The 15,000-nt window shown below is 38.7% G+C and overlaps 1 protein-coding gene across 5 annotated transcripts in view; it reads right to left on the reverse strand.

Moving 5' to 3' along the window:
• The window catches only part of BNC2 (basonuclin zinc finger protein 2), a 355,957-nt gene that overhangs the window by 312,251 nt on the left and 28,706 nt on the right, over positions 1-15,000 (reverse strand). The window contains exon 1 of one of the 5 annotated variants that reach the window (XM_064501848.1): positions 8,437-8,561. The exons of the other annotated variants lie outside the window; for them this stretch is intronic. The gene's annotated coding sequence lies outside the window, so the exon portion shown is untranslated. Of the gene's footprint in view, positions 1-8,436; positions 8,562-15,000 lie in introns of those variants that run through there. 5 annotated transcript variants of the gene reach the window in all.

Below are 15,000 nucleotides of genomic sequence, written 5' to 3' on the forward strand. Positions count from 1 at the left end.
AACACTTGCTAGGATGCAAAAATGGTATTGGGAAGATCACAACAAAGCTTTATCTTCACTGAACTGCATATACTAAATATCAGATATCTCTCTCCAATATTGCTGATGACAAAGCTGTGTCTGACTTTGCCTTTATACAGAAATGTATGAACAAAGCCAAGAGCATGTTTTAGGTAGGGAATGTGAGTTCATATGCAAAAAGCCATGAGCACCAATAATTGTGTTAATGTTTACAGCAGCACATTAGATTTACTATAAAAGACAGGATTATTTAAATGACAGCTGAAAAATACAATTTTCATTAAGCAAGCATGTAAAGGAAACTTAATAAACAACTACAAAATAGAAGGATATACTTATTAGGCATGTGCTGATGATATTATAAACAAAACAAATTGACTAAGTCCTGTGTTACCAAAATCACACAACTTTACCTCCACTCATCTCCAGCACAGATCCTATATTCACTAATCACCAAATTTTTAACAGAGGATAAGTGTTGCGACACCTTATGGGCATGATATGTATGAGAAGGTTGAACTGTGTATCAGTCTACAGAGTTATAATAGGTCTACTAAATCTACATTTCACACCAAACTGAAAGAATCCCAGCAGCGTCGCATATCCCACTGCCAGCCCTCACAAGGCCAGGACAGAAACAAAATAGTAAAAAAACACCAGCAAGTGGCAATTGACAGGAAAAAAGCATAGGGAAGTATGTGATTAATGAAATAAATGATAAAATAGCAAATGTAAAACTTTTGAAGTAGTACTCCAGAATATGATTTCCACAAGGAAAATTAGCCTGCTGTTATTATATGGATCACCTGCAGTTCATGTTGCCTACCCAGTTCCCAAGGAAAGATGATCGGCCCTTTACAGGTACTGTAAAAATTGACACTATGCAAATCAGATTCTGTATCTGGACCTACATTCAACAGAATTTTAGAAATTAGTGTGCTGCTTTGAGAACACTGGTTTTAATGTCAAATACTCAGATAACCCAGACTTACATGATTTTAACCATCCCCAGATCTCAAAAAAAAAAAAAAAACATAGAAAAACAATTCTAATCCACTTTTGGAACTGCTCTAAAATTTTGCCTTTTTATGCAAAGGGAGGTTTAGTTTGCAGCCTGGAATTTGGTTTAACTTTAGTCAGAATTGACCCACTTTGTGGGCAAGTCACCAACACAGTGAACAGTGCATTTCCCCCACTCATTTCTCCCACAGTGACACAGCCCATTGGGAAGTAATCCAATAGTATTTCAAAGCACGGAAGTATAGGATGGGTCACTAGACATATACAAGCAGCTTAGACACAGTTTTTTAGGTCTAAGATGAACTTCGCAATGAGGAAACATGGAGGATAGCAGGGATACTGTGAACAGATGGGAGTGAGGAAAGGAGAGGATGGATCATCAGAAACCCCATGTTATTGGATTTGGGTTGTTTTGGATCCTTTTTGATCTCCCCCTTTTTATAAAACCATGCAAGTCATTATACCTCAAATCTTCAAAAATTCTAATCTGGGAAATTACATTTAATCTGATTTACAGAAATTCCTTGCCATTTTAATGAACCAAATATTCTTCTTTCTTTCCTATTCTTCTCTACTATGTAGCATATACTGCAAATAAGCAATTGCTGCAGCAGTCCATAGCACGAGTCTGATAAATGCTTGTATTTTTATATATCAGTTGGCAAAGTTGTTTTGAGATTCTTTGGGAGGAAGACTCTAAGAAACAAGGAAAGAAAAACCTGAATTCACATTTCTATCCTTTTTAGATAATACCCTACTAAAATATACATGTAAAATGATATTGATACACACAAGAATGGACGATCGAAGTGATTTCATCGCAGTATCTCAATCTAAATACTAGAACTGTTGACCTATTCTAAAAAGTTATTTGTGAACTTGAGTAGTTCATTAATTGTGTGTAGCACAGAACATTGATGCAGGCAACCTAAGTTTGTGGCCAAGTCTGGCCGCTAAATCAGATCACGCTTTCTAAGTATTCTCAAAGTAATTTCTAAGCCTAAGGATACCTTGGTTAACACGCACATTTTTGCACTGCATTCAAAATGTTGCCAGACTTTGGCTCTTGCGGGTCTCCAGGCAAGGCTGGTTGCAGAGAGGGCCCTGCACCAAGCACGTGCTGCCACCCACCCCCCGGAGTTCAGCCTTGGGATAGCCAACAGGCACATTCCAGCTGATAACAGCAGCCACAGTCTACACACTTTTAGAGCTGGACTATAAATTTCCTACTGCTACACCTCCTCAAAATTAGGTAGTACCAGCTGTCCTGGCATAGAAGCTATTAGCCAATCATTTATCTATCCTGGAAATACAGCGTAGGCACAATTTGGGGATTCTTGGTAGGCTAAGCTAGCAAAGGCTGAGAAATTCCAGATGATGCAGAACAGACTCTAGGAGCAAAAAGGGAACAATGCTGCTCTCCAGCTCTCTCTGAGATGCACTATAGGAGTCTCATTACTGTGCAAAAGGATTTGAACAGTTTACAAACAGAAATATTCCTTTTCAGCCTGCAGTAAGCCAAAACTATGAGGGAGTTCAGATTGTGCCTCATTTTTAGTTTAAACAGAGTGAACAATAATGTCCTGTGACAAATGAAGGCTTTGATTAAAACTGGAAAAATGATGCCAACCTGAGTAGCCCTTGTTGGTTTGCCTGTTTCTCCTCTCTGCTCATTTGCTGGTAACTAAGAACAGAATCCAACATAGCAACTAAATGTTAGCACAGAGACGTTAACACACACATACAGACACACACACATGTGCATGCACGCACATGCATGCGCATGCACACAGAGCCCCAGTCATGGCTGCTCTGTGTTATAACATTCATCTTCTTAAGTAAGACGAAGTATAACCCATGTGTGGCATTATCTCTTCTAACCTTATGACTGAAGATGAATGTCATTAACACAGAGCAGACATCACATATACAGTGTACATTCCCCCTCCTCTCCCTGTACCTGAAGGTAACTGCTTTATATGACATACCTGAAAAATAAAAAGTGCTTGAAAGAGAACAAAACCGCAGATACAGAGTACTAAGTAACTTGTAAATTATTACAACACCATCAAAAGAACACAGTAACACACACATATTCTGAGGCTCTCACCCACCTCCTATATTGTGCTCTCTCTTTTGTAAAGTTCCGTGAGATCCTTGACTGGAAAATTCTCAGTATGGACTAAGTACCTTTAATGAATGATACATCACTTGAGCTAAAAATTTTTCATGAAACATAGGTATTAGGTCCAGCATTCCAACCACAAAACAGGATAAATTTATTCTGAATTCACACTGCAGTTTCAGATAGGTGGCGAGATACTGTCCACTCTACCAACCTGCTCTAGAATGTCTTACTACATGCAGTCTGTTACTCTGTGCTGTTAACTTGTTTTCTGTACTTCACTCCAGAAATTACTACTGGTTTTGGTATGATGTGCACAAACAGAAGCTGTATTTTTCTAATTATTATTATTATCCTTTTCATTAAGAAGTAATACAGAATGTAACAGGTTGTTAATAATCACAGAAAAAAAAAGAGCCTTTAAGAATTACTTTTTGAAGAAAAATCTACATTTACATTCTTGCATAACTGTACATTGCCAGGCAAAAGTTAGTAGGGAGGTTAGGAAAAAAATAGTGGTTAGGAAAAACAATTGGCTATGAAGACCCTACACTTACTCCTGGGTCTCAGTTGATGTGCTGTGGGATGTTGGGCAGATCACTCCATTTTGTGTTTCTTTCTACCCACATGAAAAATACAAGTAATAATGTATAACTATGCACAGGCATGCTGCAAGGCTTAATTACCTGACAGTACAGATGTTATAGATAAGCCAAGGATTTGCTATTTTAAACGCCTATAAATAAGGAAGTTGAAGTTACATAATGATCAGTTTGCTCCTTTTTAGACACCCTATATATGCAAATTTTTTGGTAAAGAAAACCAAGCAAAATTGAAAAATGTATCATCATTCCTTCTTGGACTTCTTGCATAGTTTTTAGGTGAGTTCTGCATAACGCATGGCTGCATCTCCTCAGCAAAGCAACCTGCATTCATAAAATGACACTTGGCACTCCACCTGGGACACTGTAACCTCCAAAGGATTTGGTTTGTCTCCTCTCTTCTGATTATGCAATATATAGCAGGAACAAGAGTGTGTGGTGACATGGATCACTGGACTGCACATAGTGTTTTCTCGTCCAGCTTCTTTCTTTTCTTCATTTCTTGTTCCATGGACTACCTTTAGCATTCCTTCTACAGAAAGAAGGGAGTCGAGCATTTTATTTGCTACACTGTCCCACTGAAAATAAAAAACTGTTTTGGGGAAGAAAAGTTTAAAAAGTAGTCATGAAATTCTGACACACACACCCATCCTCAGATACTGTAAGCAACTTAAGTTTTCTAATTTCTAAACATGAACATCAACACACACAACATACACCCTAGTAAGTTTAGCAATGCAGGAGTAAGAAGGAGACATTTATTCATGTATTCCCGTCTTTCGTCTTCCCTGGGTCCCTCTTCATTCCCCAGCAAGAAAAGAGAAGAAAGAAATCCCAGGCAGGGATGATGACAACACTTCTGTCAAATGACAAACAAGGCAATTTGTAAAGAGTGTTGTGAAAGAAGCCTACTAAAAGATTTCCAACATGAAATTTAACAATCTTTCAAGCACCACACCCAGAGGAAACTTGGGAGCCACTCAGCATTGTATCATTTCTACTCGTACAGTGAATTACCAATGTAAAACCACATACGTCCACAGGGACGTACTAGTGCCTTCTCACTGCATATTAACTTTAAGTCCTAAGGCATTCAGAGGGATAATGGTATTCAGAGTACAGTCATGTCTCAAAGGAAACCAAAATGCATCACGTGACATCTGTATGTGTGTTCCTCTCATATTTATGTAACATATATGATGCATATACAAATACAGAAATTTAAAATTATCTTGAAATACAAAGAAAGGAGCCAACTGTTTGGAGATGAATTATGCATTAAATCTTGATTCCACTGACTTCAGTGGCTAAGTCCCACTTATTTTAGTAGAGTGACTTCAGCAGGAATGTTAAGACTTTTGTGCTGCTTGCGAATGCAAAAAAAAAGAAATCAAAATTTTATGTTATGCATAAATACTAAAGGCAGCTGGTTTTAGCAGTTAGGAAAAGGAAAAACAGAAGTTCAGAGACAGCAAAAATAAATTCACTTTATGAACAAAACCCCATACAAATTCACAGTACTTTTTCTTGCTCTCTCACTACACTATGGAACAGCTACACTAAGAGATTCCCTAATAGGGGAAGAGGGCAACCTAACTTTATTTCTCTTCAAGAGGCCATCTGCCTCTATGGTCAGAGGTCATCTTCCTACCACTTCTCCCTTGGAAGCACTGGAAGATTTCTGAGATTTCTGAGACTGACAAGTTCAGAAGTCTTGCAGTAACAGTTTCATTTTAACAGCACTAGAGGTGGAGAGGAGGAAAGGAACTGTTTGAGCCACTGCTAAGACAAAACAAATTTTTTTATTTTCAAAAAGGCTATAGCGTTTTCCCTTACTACTGATAAAGTGAGTTAGGGTCATCTCAGATTACATCTGCCCTCTTAGAAGGCAACATGGTGGGCCATTTCTGGCCATATGACATCCTGCACTTATACAAGACAATGTAAGGAAGCAGAAGTGTCCAGTAAAACTGTACTTGCAGTATAAACATACCTCTCAAAGAAAAGTAGTTAAATTCTCCTCTTTAAAGTGTGTGTCTGTGCACAGCATTCACCACCCAACATTTGAAAAGGATCCCAAAGTCCTTAGTTGAAAAAGGATGACCCTTCCAAAGAAATCATTATGACAAGAGACTTCTGCAATGGCAAATTGTGTGGTGAAAGTGTTGCTGGAGCTCCAGTTGGCAGCTCTGTAGACCACAGGAATGGAGATAGTCTACACCAAGGCAAACAAAGTTGCTTGACCTATGACTCAACACATATTAAAACAGAAATATCTCAAATGAGAGGGGGACAAGAAGGCATGAGGAGGACAAATATGGGGTCCTTGATCTCCCTCTCACTCTAACCACAGCTGTTAGGCACCAGAAAAGTACTTTTTATCAAAAGATATCCAGCAAGATTGCAGACCCACTGGGAATCTGGACACATCACAAAAAGACAGGCAGATCCTAACCACACTTTTAATCAGTCAAATAAGTGAGATTTAAAAAGAATGTATACCACATGTGGCTGAAGATGTATCTAAGAGGACTTTAGTCAAAGCCTTTTAGAATTAAAAAATCCAGAATCGTGGGTGACAAGGACATGAGGGAAGTACCACCTTGACAGTAGTTCTTGAAAAACATGGTTCACATTACCACTTCTGCTATTCCTGCAGTTCTTTCTGCTATTGCCTAGAATATCACTTGGTGAGGATGAGCAGGTGAGATTTAAAACTGGAAGCTACTCAGCATTCATACTGTGATGTGGAAGGATGTGAGGTTTGGGTGATAAATCTAACTTAAGCTCACTGTGAGACACAGTAGCAGCAAGGGCAGGGTGCAGAAGTCAGAACTGCCTCAGCCAAGCTGGAGCCAGAAGGATCAGTCATGTTGTTTCTTGCCTCACCTTGCGGAAGATTGTTAGTAGGAGATGAGTCAGGGAGGCTGTGCTTAAATATCTGTCCCCACAAGATCAGGAGCACAAGAATCTTGGAGCAGAAGCACTGGCACTTCTTGTTGACATCTGAAGTGAAGAAGCAGACCTCAGGCTATCCTCTGTCCTGGAAAGCAGCACACAGGGCTTCATCCTTCTTTTCTCATTTGTGATCTACTGCACCTTGAAACAGGTAAATCCGTTTGGCAATTAGTTCCAGGCTCCAGACAGATAAGAGGCAGACGGATGTACTTGGAGTTGCATAGACCATGTGCCTCCAAGTGGAAAGGAGTGAATCTCACATCACCTTGCTATTATAAGGCATGGTGTTCCTGCCTTCTGTCATCTGTACATGATGGCCTTGCTATGTAAGCGGTATCTTCCTGCTCTGACCGCTTGAGACACTGATAAATAAATTAAATGTAAGTTGGTTCTGGGATGCCCAGTGAAGAATGAGAGATCTACTATCCAATCTGGAAAGCAAGGATGAAGGGGAAATCAACCCTTTCCAGTTTTGGCTTAATTATTGTCTTCCTACTGGTAAAGGGAGTTGTCATGGCATGGGACAGTCACCAACATGTCCAACAAAGGGCAGTCAGGAGTATACAGTGTTGAAATGACATCACCATTAAATACATGTTCCTTCTTGTATTAGGTTGCATGTAAGTGCAAGGTGTCATATGATCAAAAATGGCCAGCCACGTTCCCTTCCAAGAGAGCAGAGGTAACCTGAGTTACCTTACTAACTTTGTCAGTGGTAAGGGTCAACAGTACAGCTTTGGCAAGAAGAAATTCCAGGGCAGTTCTCAATATGTTGGTCTACCTATGGTCTAGCCCATAGACATGGGCTGATGACAATTCCCTTTTTTCTTAGATGAGTGATGAATGTCTTCAGGATTTTCATGGAGAACTCCAGTGGAAAGATTTTTTAATCAGAAGTGGTAGAGGCCTACCACAAAGAAAAGACACAGCAGTAAGAGCCCTGCAAGCTAAAAAAACCCATATACCAGTTTCCTTGTAGAAGCAAAAACCATGTCATCAACTGGAACTTAAATTCTGGAATAAAGGTGCTCAGTACTCTTAACTCTAGAACAGATAGATCCCTCTTATTTTTCCTTGGTTCTCAGAAACAGCTGATGTAAAACAACTTTTCTCCAATATAAAACAGTATTCACTGACATTCTCCTAAGAATTCATTTTCTGCTGAAGCTAAGTCTCTGAAAATGACTAAGAAGGAAGTTTGGATTAAGATGGTGTTGAAAACTGGATATTTTACCCATGAGGTACAGTATCATACTGCTAAAACTGCTCATGAAGGTCTGAAGAATATCTACCAGCACAATCCCAAAAAGTTGACAAGACAGGAAGGAGAAAATAAGGTGAAGGGTTAAACACTTTTCTGGCATGATTTGCAAAAGTCTGTTTGGAAGCTCAGTAGTATGTTTTCATGAAAATTCATTCTGATGAACAGTGTTAATGACCATTGCTGTTGCTTCTTTCTCAGGGAATCACACTGTGTATCACACTCAGAAACAAGAGCAAGCTGAAAAAATGAGTTTGAATGGGAATGATAAACCCATACTTTTTGATAGCTGAATGGCAGACTATGGAAGAATGCAAGGTATGTCAGGAATCCTTGACTAAGCATAAAAATTTAATTTCTCAGAAATGATTTCTGATGCTAGATTTCCCGGATCGGGCACTGCATATTCTGCATGTTTTGAATCACTTTTTGTTGAGATTACTTCTTACCTCATCCAGGACTAAGGCTGAAGCCCTCCACAAGTCCCTCTAGACTTTCCACATGAGATGGAGAACTGGTTATTTTTCTCAGAAGTTGTTGGCTGAGGTGACTCAGACGATCCTTTCACACTTTGTGGCTTCTGTCCCCTGCAAGTGAGGGGGACAGGACTAGATAATGAATGATGGATGTGCTTTGAATGAAGGGAAGTGGTTGTCACAAGAAGGGCACTCCTGGAGATGCACTCAACAAAATAGATGGACTCAAACAAAATAAAAACAAGTTCTGAAGAAGAAAAAGTGAGATAGCATCTAAAACAAACAAACAAGCAAAATAACTGATTTAGTTGCAGGAAGACCACTGCTTAAAATTGCTTCATCTCAGCCACATGAGACTGAAAAAAAAATGAGATGTAGCAAGTACAGTCCTTTATAGATGCAGTCACAGCATACACGCATGCCTTACAAATATTACTGAATCAGAGAAAATTCTACAGCCTTCCACAGTGGAGTATTTACATTCACCCACAGTCTGAATGTACCTACATATAAATACTAGAAGGAAAACCACAAATATACATCACAATTTAAAGGTCAAGCTTATGGTCTACATATTTATGCATGCAGGTTCCATTTTCCAGCAGGGTGTCTGTGAATACTGTGATTCAACTTCTTTATCTAATATCACTGGATTGTGTAATATGGGAGACCACTACAATAGACTTTGTCTGATAGCTGATGATTACCTAGCTTTTGCAGCAATAAGGTCCACTTACGCATTTTTCAACTAATTAAACACACATCCCAACAAAGATGGCACACATTTTTGCAGCACATGGTAGAATAAACAGTTATGGGATGCGACAGCAACAGCCAATTCATGTGACTGGTCTAAAACAACATGCCAGATTAATAAAAACAAAAAGGCAGTACTGCAGGTAATGTTCACATATTATATACATCAACATATTGAAGTGGTATAAGGTGAACAGAGGTAGATAGATCCATGGTTCCATAAACTTCTACTGTTAAAGATTTGGAGTGGATGAGGAAGAATTTATGAAACACCAACAGTGTTTCTGGAGTGCTCCTAGAGGAAAGTTCCTACAGGAAGTAGTAATAACATTTAGAATAAGACCCAGATTACATGGGACTTCACCATGCTTTCAAAATCCCTTTTAATCACGATGTAAAACCCAGCTGTAGCTGAACTGGAGTCAATAAAGTGAGTCTAACCATTCTTGGCCAGTGATCATAAAACTAAATTTAAGTACAGGCAATCTTTCTTTTTTCCCCTCACCTCTTTTTAAAAAATGGCTTATGATACAATTTGCTTCTATCTGTATTAGTCAAGCTAAACACATTACAAGTTCCCTGCAGAGCCCAGTTATGCATCACACATACAGGTAACTGGCAGCCGTTGCTCATATTCTGATATTTTTCAGATTCTATATTGGGTCCTGTGGGTGAAAAGCTAACTGTTCAACAATATTTGCAAACAGCAACTTCCTGAGAAATTGTAAGTATAACATAATATATATAGTTTTATAATATACCTTCAGTTTTATAAATCCTACCTCAAATTTTCAGCGAGACTGAAAATGCAACAAATGATGATTTGACCTTGCATTAAGCATAGACAAAAGAGTTCAAGATATATTAACTGTTGCTTGTAGCTCTGCTGCACACCACTAGCTACAAGAAGAACATATCCCAGCCAGGCAGATGCTGTTAGGTAAGTCCTTCTCCCATTTAAGATCTACTGTTCCTAAGCCCCCCTGTCTGAGTGACAAACAGGTTCCCAGTCCGCCTCCCATACAGCTTGCTGGTAAGCAACAGACGTTGGCATGTGACAGTGATTCCTGACCTGCGTACCTCTCCATTTGCCCTGTGTTCCAGTGATCCCTTGATCCCCTTAAATGTACCATAGCCCATACATAACACACGTATGTACAGATTCATCACATCTTCAGTAGAGCTACACAGATGTGTCTGAGGGCAGAATTTGGCTCAACATTCATGAATACTTATGCAAATCTCAGCCCCAAATGTTTGCCTGCTACTTAAGTCTTTGACGACTTTTTTCCTTGCTCAATTGGAGCATATATTTATTTATTTACACATTTTTTTTTAATTTACTTTAGATTGATACTTCTTTTTCCTTTAATTACCTGACAAACAGTAGTATAACTGCATAAATTTTGCCTGAGGTGAAAGTTGGAGCTGAGCCTAATCACTAGCTGGATACATTGTTCTGGCTAACTTAGGCAGAACACATTTGTACTGTACGCCTGAACAATGGTCAGGCACTACAGTTAAGTATTCCTTTTAGCAGTTGTCGATTTTGATTAACCCTTTTCTAGATTAGCTAAGAGGACAGTTTTTTTCTGCTTTATGTTATTTAATTTGCATTTGGGTATAAAAAACAGAGGCAGTGAATAGACTCTGAGCTCAGCAGAGAGTAAACATATGCACAGAGACACGATTAGCCTTCGAAGAAAGTATATGCAAGTTTCTGAAATCCAGACTAGCACCTCCTTATACACACTATACAATTCATGCAGCAGCATTGGTTTTATTTCCAGAATAAACCACAGGTCTTCCTGTTCTCCTGTCTAGAAGTAAGAAACCAAAAGTGAAGCCACAGAAGTGGGTATAAAAGTCAAAGAACAGAAATACAGATAATATAAACATGCCCCAAATATGCGGTAAAGAAAGAAAAATTACAATTGTAACTGGATGGCATCTGAGAAAACTCTGACCAAATATTAAATTTGGTCAGCATTTACTGAAAGAAAAATGAAATCTACAGTAAATGGGAATCACAGTTTTTAAAAGTTATATGCAGTTCTTAAAACCATCAGGTTATTTTGTTCAAGTGTTTCATGTTCTTTGTGTAAGCTGAAGAGTCTCGTATTATGCCTACATAGATAGGATGTACTTAATTCCAGGAAGTCATGAGAGCTTCCCTAGAACCAAGACGTTTTACCACCATTGCAGCTCCCCAATGTTCTGCAGAAATCTCTACTCAGCATCTGCAAATGACTGAGCCCAGTCTGCCCTTGCCTGCTTCTACCAATGCCTGTTTGTATAAACCTTTAAATGCAGACAAATGCATTTATGCAATGATGAGTCTTGAACTACCAATATAAGCAAGAGTTCCACTGGTATCACCGGACAGAATGGTATCCTGCTATCATTAAAAACTGTCTGAGCAGGTTTTCTGATAAATTAAAGGAATTTTTCCTCAGGTATGAGTGTTTCTGCTAATCTTCCCCTTAAAATATACATATGAGTACTTATCAAAAAACAGCTCATGTAGTTGCTTGCCACACTCCACTGAAAGGGGTCTGAACCAAACCCACAGTTAGAGTCAAGCAATTCTGCAGAGCTTCAAAGCCTGAACCTGGATTTAAATCTGAATTCTCCAGCTGTTACTTCATCTTTCCATCACACAGAACTAATATAACATAGGATGGTTCCGCTGACTAGACCCATCATACCAAAATCAATTAATTCTAAAAAACCTAGCTCTTCTGGCTCAAAAAGCCTTTTCACTCATGCTAGATACCTCTAACCTATCCACTTCACCTACACAGCTCCTAAAATGAGATTTCTCTACTCCTGATAGTAGTATTATTTGCTATAAATCCAGTCAGAATTCAGTTTTTACATGCACAAAAAATTCCTATTTTGCAGAAAACATCATGCCTCAAAACTTCACACATTTCAGCTAAGATGTAGTTGTTTTTGTTTTTGTTTTTTAATATAATGAAAACCTGCATCACAATTAATAAGGCGTTTGTTTGCCTGGTATAGGCCTTCCAAAACCCTGAAGAGACTCATCAAGAATCCTTAGAACGTCAGAATCACTCAGCCTCAATTCATGAATCTCTCACCATGAAAATGCACAGGAGACTCTCTGATAACAATGAAGGCTCTTATTGGCATATATAAACATAAGTGACAGAGGTCTCTCCCCTTTACACCAAGCAGCATTTCAAGAAGGAGAAAGAAATGGAGGAAACATGAAAAATTATGCTTACTAGTAAAGAACATGCCCACTGTTTCCAACACTTAAGTCAACATTAAACATTTTTCTTCTACCAAAAAAGTGTGTTTAACACTGCCAAAGTCAGCTTAGGAATCTGTACTGAGGCAGTTCATTTGGAACTCATAGTGAGAGAGACACATGTTTTTCACAAATGCAAATTTCTCACCATCAGTCCAGTCTGGCCCCCAAACGCTTAGAGCTTAATTATTGCTTTTAAAGAATATTTTAAAAAGGCAAAAACATAAAATTTTCTCTTTGTATTAGAGAACAGGTATATTCTTTCTCTCTTCCTCAGTTCTGCATTACTACATCTGGAAATAAATCATTAACAACATTTTAATGTAAATGTAATATCAAAATATTGGCAAACTTGTAGCAGCACACCCATAACCCATATGTGCAGTAGTGGCCTTCTAAAATTACTTGACTTCAAATCCTTAAAAAAGCAATCCATTAAGAACTTTACAAGGAAAGTGCCCAAGGCTAGTTTAGAGGCTGATTGATGTTTCTGAGACACATTACAAAAATAGAGGTTAAAAAATATGTAATAAAAATCTCATGTTTGATAAAAAATGTAATAATGTGACATGTAACTTCCAGATGTAAAAATATGGTATTCCACCATATTTTTATATTGATCTCTGCTATTATGTTCTACCGAACCAACAGGTACTATAAGAATTTGCTATACTCTGTTTCAGGTAAAACATGTTAGAGGCTCATACCGTTCAGTAATAAACTTAATAAGCAAGAACAGTTTGATTCTCTAACACCTTAATAGTCATATTTCTACTTTCAGTTTTACATGTTTTATTTTAACTGTTTGACAAAGAAACACATAGCCACAACTGAAAGAACTGCAGAAGAACCACACAAGCACCCTGTTTACAAGGAGAGGAAAAATAAATTTAGGAACATGGGGGAGATAAGGAGAGGAAGGAAGGGAGATGCTGGATGAAATTTTTAGGTCCTGGGTGGCCAGGACCAGGTCAAAGATACGTGCTTAAGCACCTAACTGAAGGGCGAAAAAAGCCTACGAGTGTGCACATACACACACGGAAAAAAGCAGAACAAACAGTGAACGAACAGTGTGCAGCCCTGATCTGCCCTTGATTTTCTAGGAGTTTCTTTTGGAAAACTGGCGAATGAAAGAACACAAAAATCAAATCTCTGTCTTCTTAGCTTTTACTGAGCATACTCTGCACTGGCAAGAAACTGTATACAGTGCTTTCAAATGCACATTGCTGTGTAGGAGTGATGACTGAGTGCCCTCCAGGCACCTCAAACGCAATGCTGTCACTTCTAGTCACTACTCAGCAAGGCTAATGCCATACCTGTTATGACAAGAATCAGCCACTTAAAGGCACCACGCCTCTGCCCCCACAACACATACTTGGGAAAAGGTATGAGCCGCACAATAACGTTTTAGGTGTTGCCAAGGAGAAACAATCTTTTCTATAAACACTGAAGAGGTGAGAAGGAGAGAAAATGAATAAACTCTCTAAGAGAATATTAAATGAAGAGGACTTCTTAGTTGGAATGCAAATAATTGCTACAATTTTACAGTAGTTTCTCTTGTGTATGGCCAGAGAGAGTAAAAGATTAAGATACCATTTGACCAGGCTAAACTGGGTTTTAGTTGTCAGCCTAAACCTGCCATCTGGTGTTAAGATACAGCAGATCGCGCCCCAGATGTGTTCTTTCAAACAAATTACATTTCTACCCTCTTCCTCTCTTTCTGCAGTGGGAGCAGAGGAGAGGATCTATCAAAGATGCATATTAGGAGAAGTTTACTTCTGAGTAGAACAACTATTAATAAGAACAACCACATCAACAGGTAAGACTTCAGACACATGCAGGAAAAAAAAAAAAGTGCTCCAAAATCCCCATCTGTCAGTATTTGGTGCCATGGAAATATATGTCTGTGGCTGGGGAAGGAGGTATGGGTTTCTTGCTAGCAAAATATGCACGTTGGCCCACCTCAGCCATTTGAAAGTCTTCTGAAAAGCCTGTATTTGTTTCAGTGCACTACAAGTTTTGAAATCTTTGTCCCATTTCTCTACTTCTTTCTGTCGCAATATCTCATTCCACAATTGGGGTGGAGAAGGGTTATGCAGCGCTATCATTTGCACCTCATTAGTCTTGGGTTGGAGCTTTGAGAAAGCTGATACTCCCTCTAAATTTTTACAGATGCTTCTAGTTTACCAGTTCATGACTGCACTACTAGAAAAGACTTCCTGCCACTAAACTGCTTGCTGGCATGTAAGCTGAATTTCAAAATCCCTGAAAAAAGTAAAGCTCTGTGGTGCTCACTTGCCTTATTCTTGGGGGGGAAAAAGTATCCTGAAAAAACACAGTAAAACTCTTCACTCCTGAACTGTGAAACTAAAGCCCTTGGAAATATTTCCTTAAAATTGCAGCACATCTTGATTTTGAAACTCCCCACAAAAATGTTCATTAACAGGAAGGTATTTGTGGAGGTGTTTGTGGTGTAAATTATTATTATGACACACTAAATAAGT

This window comes from Dromaius novaehollandiae, chromosome Z (assembly GCF_036370855.1).
Source record: "Dromaius novaehollandiae isolate bDroNov1 chromosome Z, bDroNov1.hap1, whole genome shotgun sequence".
NCBI classification, from domain to species: domain Eukaryota; kingdom Metazoa; phylum Chordata; class Aves; order Casuariiformes; family Dromaiidae; genus Dromaius; species Dromaius novaehollandiae.